General features: G+C 50.2%; 1 long non-coding RNA gene across 1 annotated transcript; it reads left to right on the top strand.

Annotated features, from left to right (window-relative positions):
* The first annotated feature begins 795 nt into the window (after nucleotides 1-795).
* LOC140699746 (uncharacterized) lies at nucleotides 796-3,621 on the top strand. The gene is made up of 3 exons (XR_012077995.1): nucleotides 796-985; nucleotides 2,024-2,231; nucleotides 3,561-3,621. It is a non-coding gene; the product is annotated as an uncharacterized lncRNA (long non-coding RNA).
* The last annotated feature ends 2,449 nt before the right edge of the window (nucleotides 3,622-6,070 follow it).

The following is a 6,070-nucleotide window of genomic DNA, read 5'->3' as shown; positions in this document are numbered from 1 at the left end:
AAATAAAATAAACAACAAGGTCCTACTGTGTAGCACAGGGAACTACATTCAATTCCTTGTAATAGCCTATAATGAAAAAGTATGAAAAGGAATATATGTCTGTATATGTATAACTGAATCACTATGCTGTACACCAGAAACTAACATTGTCAACTGATTATACTTCAATTAAAAAAAAAATCTTGGAATATTGCTGACATCCAAAACCACACAGCTTGGTAAGCAACAGCTCTCTAATATCTTCACTCTTTTCAGCCCAACAGGGGGAAAATTACTGAACTCCTAGGACCTGTTTTAGGGGATCCATCCCTTGCTTTTTGTTTACATGAAAATATTCAGAAATTCCCCCCAAAGACTCACGAAGCCCTTGAGTATCAAAATTTTTCCAGTGGCTGCCCCAGTGCGGGTCACTTAGTAGACGTTCTACATGTGCTTGATATTAGCAATGATGATTCCATGACGAATTATGGACTGTGGACACATAGATAACAGAGCAGGGCATCTCTGAGGTCTCAGGACTTCAGGGGGAATCAGGGTGACACGACCCTCCCTGCAAGGTGCTCCTGCCTTGGCTTCCCCAGCTCAAGCTCTGATCAAGCACTTGCCAAGGGATGGTATAAACGGCTGTATAGATCTCAAACTAGTGTGCAAACCAGTGGTTAAAAATTATGAAAGGAAAATGTAAGGATGTGGGAAAAACAGAAGTTTATGAGTTCTCTCTTCTCCTGCAGAATATCTGTTTCTGTCTAGATATATTACCAGCAAACACAAGCTGATTACAATATTCCCAAGCTTTAGGTGCAGAAAGTGATGGTGAGCTATGCCATGAAGTAGGAAGAAACACACACGTACCTGGGGCCCCGGTTGTCCATGAGTTCCCTCCCTCAGAGCTGAAAACCAGCCAGGCATGGGGTCAGGTGATGATGAAGAAAGAAGAGGCCCTGACTGAGGCATTTACAATTCCAGAAGGAGAAACAGGCAACAAGTAAGTGAGCAAGTAAATCATGTCAGATCCTGAGATAAATGAATAAAATGAAACTTGCTGTTGTCAGGGAGTGTCTGCGTGGGCAGTGCAGGGGGGATGTTGAATCCAGAGGCCAGGGGAGGCCTAAGGAAACATGCTTGAGTGATGTCAGGGTGCATCCTGAGAATAGCAGAGGGAAGACCATCCAGGAAGGAGTGGAGTCAGTGCAAAGATCCTGGGGTAGGAAATGAGCTTCATATGGCAGGAATCTCAAGGTCAGTGTGGCTGCAGTGAGGTGACTGAGGGCAGAGCAGGAGGTGCTAAGGACCAGAGGGGCCATGGTTTGAGGTCTGGATTTTATTCAACAAGGAGTGGGAAGCCATTGGTGGTTCTGGGCAGGATCATGACCTAGAAGCCACCACCATGGGCACTGTGTGGGAAACAGACCAGGCAGGAGTGTGAACTCCTGAGTGTGGGGCTTAAGAAACAGTATGATTGGTGGTGTCCTCAGTGAGATGGAAGCCCTGCCTCGGGTGGTGCCAACTTGTGAGGATGTGGCAGCAATGGGGCAGGAATTAAAAGTCTGGTGTTAGGCCACTTTCAAAAATGTTCCTTAAAAGAGGAGCAGAGAAGTGGGATTGTAGCTGGAGGAAAGAATGTGAGGTCAAGATGTAGCCAGAGAAGGCCTGTGGGAGGAAGCCAACTCAGAAAGGAGTCAAGACAGTGCAAAGGCCCTGGGGTGGGAAACAAACTGCATATTCTTATTTTTTTAATTTTATTTATTTTTATTATTTATTTAAATGGAGGTAGAGGGGATTGAACCCAAGACCTTGTGCAAGCTAAGCAGGCACTCTACCACTGAGCTATACCCTCCCCCACCCATATTCATATTTCTAAAGATCCAGCTTTCACTGCAGGTTTCTGTGCTATTGGAATGATATAGTGGCACAAGGAAACCTGCCGATGCAGGTGATAGAAGTAATCCCTGCAGAAGCAGTTAGGTCTAGACTGGATACTTTGAGGAGAGGGGCTCTGTTTTATATTTCTTTGTTTCTCCAGCACATAAAACTAAGGACAAAGTGCTGAGGAAGCGAGAGCCAGTACATCAGACCCAGAGAATGACGACAGTTTCCTAGAAGAGGCAACACAGCTTCATGCTGAGAAGTGATGGACCAGCGGCAGCTTATTGGTTAAGAGGTTACGAATGTTCCAGGCAAAGACAGCATCATGCACCAAGGCCAGGATGCAGGGGAAAGAACCAAGCAAGGTTGGCCATGGGCTGCGCAGGTCTGCTTGGAGCTGAGGAGGGAGATGGAGCAGGGCTTATGGGCCATGCCAAAGGACTGGATTGTGTCACTAGGCTGACCATCACCCCAGCAACAGTAGAGAGGATGACTGAACATAGGGCAGCAAATTCTGGTGGGAGGGCTGACCATTGGGAGGCAACCCTCATGGTCCAGAAGTGATGGTCACTTGGGCCAGGAGACAAGTAGAGGGACATGAGGACCATCAGGGCTCTGGTTAACTGGACCCAGAGGCTGGTTTGATGAGATAGGTAAGGAGAGAAGATGCAGCTAAGGATGGGTCCAGCTTTCTTGCTTGAGTGAGTGGGTTGATGGAGCTATTCATCAAGAAAGAGAATGTGATGGAGAAATAGAAGGCCAAGCCCACAAAGCCACGATGGGAGGCAGACCCCTGAGTGCCCTAGAAGGGAGGTTGCAGGTGCAGCGGAAAGAACAAGGGGCCAGGGCAGCAGGGAGCCTCCCTGCAGGGCCTCTGCAGGTGTGCCCTGGGTGCTGCTCCCTCTCTGGTCTGTATAGGCAGTGAGATGCGTGGGCTCTTAAATTTTCTGGAGAGTGGGGACCCAACTGTGATTTAGGAAGATCTGTTTGGCTGCTAAGGAAAGGATGGCCTGGAGGAAGGTGCCTGGGGACCAGGGCCGGATAGGATGTTGTTAAACAGTCCAGGAGGGGGGCGATGAGACCTACACGAGGGAAAGGGCTGTGGGCAGAGAGGTGGGAAGGAACTGCCACCATGACAGAGGGAACACGGTAAGGATGTGGCAAACATGTGGCAAACAAGTGAGGCAAGAAGGAAAGGAAATAGTCGAGGCACCAGCATTTGGGTTCTGGTGACTGGGGTCAGGCAGTGCCATTGAATTGTGAGCCCCAGGCATCGCTGTGGCTCCCCAGACCACAAGTCAATGAGCAGGCACCTTCTGGACAGAAGCTGGTGAGATGAGCTCAGTCCTCAGATGGTGAAGCCATGGGTCACCAGCTGCCTCCCTTAACCCACAGGGATTCTCCCCCTCGTCCACTGAAGCTTTGCAGATACTGAGCACTGATCTGAGTGGAAAGTGAAACAGTTCTCACTCCTTGAGCTGATTCTTCACTCACTTGGGGAGGGGAGGTTCGAAATATCTGGGACATTGACATAGAAGGAGAGACAGGCCAGCTGTGCGGGCAGGAAGCTGAGGCCTCGAGAGCAGCGTCAGGAGAGTGCTTAGCAAGACCAGAGCAGAGGGCCCGGAGTCCTGCCCAGTGGGGCGGGCAGACAGCAGGTGAGGCCGAATCACCTCTCTTTGCCTCTGTCTTAGTTGATCCAAAGCCATGAAAAACTGGAGACTTAGTCAAGAAAACTGCACATCAGGGCACCCATTTCTCCTCCTTCTGGGTGGACATGGACCTCGGACCTAAGTATTGTAGAAAAGGCCCTGCTGGATTCTTCACTGGAGATGCTCTGAGGTCCAGAACTTTGGGAAGGTTACTTCCAGGCCTGTGGGTAGTTGATGTCGGTGAGGAGTCCCAGTAGCAGAGAACCAGGTGAGCAGAGATGCTTAATGCCATCAGGGCACATTAGGCATAGACACATAAGTTTGGGTTTGTGGGAGACAAAACCTTGGCCACTGCCCGGAGTAACAAGACAAGACACTTCATCATCAGCAGAGGGCGAAGGGCAGAGGGTAGACCCTGACTGAGGGAGCTGGGTGTGAGTAGGGGCTCTGGGCCTGGAGAAGCTGGGTTGGAATAAACATGTAGACTATGGGTAGAAGTCAGGAGTAGGTGAGGGGGCACAAACTGATCCCTGGGCATGCTGGAAACCAAGTCTGGGGCCCCCAAACTAAGTGCTGTCCTCTGAGTCTCAGGGGGATCCGCAGGCCTGCCTTGAGAGAGTTTGCGAGGCCCCAGGGCTCAAAGTAGTGTGCTCTGCACCCTTCAGAAACATTCGGAGTAGATAGGCCAGGGTATACCCCAGCCATCCTGTGGCAATCTGGAATTTCTCATCTGTTGTTCAGCATGCACAAGAACAAAGGGATACGTAACATCTAGAAATCTTCAGAAAAGAGATTGCAATGCCATGGGAACACGTTTCTCACTTAGTAGGGTGGGGGCGCCCACATCTGCCTTGTCCTCTCTGTGATCTGGCACGGAGGGCCCCTGTGCTCCCCTGGGTGCTCTGTGCTCCCCTGGTGCTCCTGGGATGTGGCTCCTACCTCTGGAAGATCTCCCACTGAGAGCAGAGCATCTCTCCAGGCCCAGGACACGCATGCATCCTCAGCTCCCGCGCTTCTGGTGCGCAAACTACAGGCACATGTCCAGGCCTCCTCCTCTCTCTTCCTGGCAGTTTCCTAACCAGCCTGGCTTTCTGCCATGGCAGGGGCTGGGTCCCAGATGTTCACTGCTGTGCCACCAGGGCCCAGGGCCAGAGCCACCAAAAAATGTATGTGAAATGAGTCCCTGCTTATAGTCACAGTTTATAAAGGACTTCTGTTACGTCAAACCTGCTAACAGGCCAGGGCCGTGGTTATTTCAATCACCTCCCATTTACCGTGAGGAAGCTGGCTCCGGGAAATCATGTCACTTGCTGGAGGGTGCAAATCAAGAAGGCGACGCTGAACTGTGAATCCACATCTCTGAATCCAAGTCCAGCCCCATCCACTGCTCTCCAGCCTGAGACTGCATAAGAAAGGAGAGACAGTCAGATGACGTGATGTGCACGTGCATGAGATTTGGGCGTTGCAAATTAAAATCACAAAAATGGCACTGGGAACTATATTCAGTATCTTGTAGTAACCTATGATGAAAAAGAATATGAAAACAAATATATGTATGTGTATATATGACTGAAACATAATGCTGTACACCAGAAATTAACACATTGTAACTGACTATACATCAATAAAAAAAAATTTAATAAAATAAAATAATAAAATAAAATCACAAAAATGATCCCGACTCTATTTTCATGGAAAAGTGAGTTGGGTGCATCCAGTTTAAGCAAATGAAGAGAACTGAAAAAGGGTAGAAGTAGCCGGGGACTCCCTTGGTCCTGGGCAGGAGGCAGGCTCATCCCTGGCCTGTCTGCCCTCCCACCATCATTCACCCCTTTCCCAACCTACTGGGGGCCTTTTTGCTTGAGTTACTCACCCTCTCACACATCTGTTGGGTTCCTGGTTTTCAGCCTGCTTCCCCCGTTCCCGGGTCCATTCCTCCCAGGGGTGGGGGTTTCTCCGCTCAGCGTAGATGTAGTCTCTCCCCATGGAGCTCCATCCCTGTGAGGGGGGCTCTCTCCAACCCAAGAGGAGCACGGAGCAGTGACTGGCGCTGGGGTTGAGTGGACAGGGTTGCACCTCTGTCTGATGGCTTCCTGGAGGATGACCTAACCCTGGCCCTTTCCCACCTGGAGCCTCAGTTTCCCCACCTGGAGCCTCAGTTTCCCTGTATATTTAGGAGGGAGGAATGACACTTGGCTGGTTGCCAACCTGTGAGGATTCCATAGACACATTCAGGGCTGGGGCCAGGAATTTCACAGGGCAAGTACCAGCAGTGCTAGTTCGTCTCACAGCTAATATTACCTTTTCTTCTTGCACCCCATGGAGCATTAGATAGGAGCGCTGCACAGAGGACCAGAGCCCAACAAGGCATCACTCTTTCTTCCAGGAGGAGCTGGAAAGAGTTACTGCGACCTGTGTGGGCTGGGCCACACCTTGGCCTCTTCCACAACTCTACCTTTCACCATGAACCTCAGAGTCAAAGCTTGAGGAAAGGAGCCATGACGCTGTGACCCCGAAGGGGAGCAGGACGTCTCTGTGGAAAGGAAGGACCA

This window comes from Vicugna pacos, chromosome 11, assembly GCF_048564905.1.
Source record: "Vicugna pacos chromosome 11, VicPac4, whole genome shotgun sequence".
Taxonomy (NCBI): domain Eukaryota; kingdom Metazoa; phylum Chordata; class Mammalia; order Artiodactyla; family Camelidae; genus Vicugna; species Vicugna pacos.
Note: the sequence above shows the minus strand (reverse complement) of the source record. Positions and strands in the feature narration are given on the sequence as shown.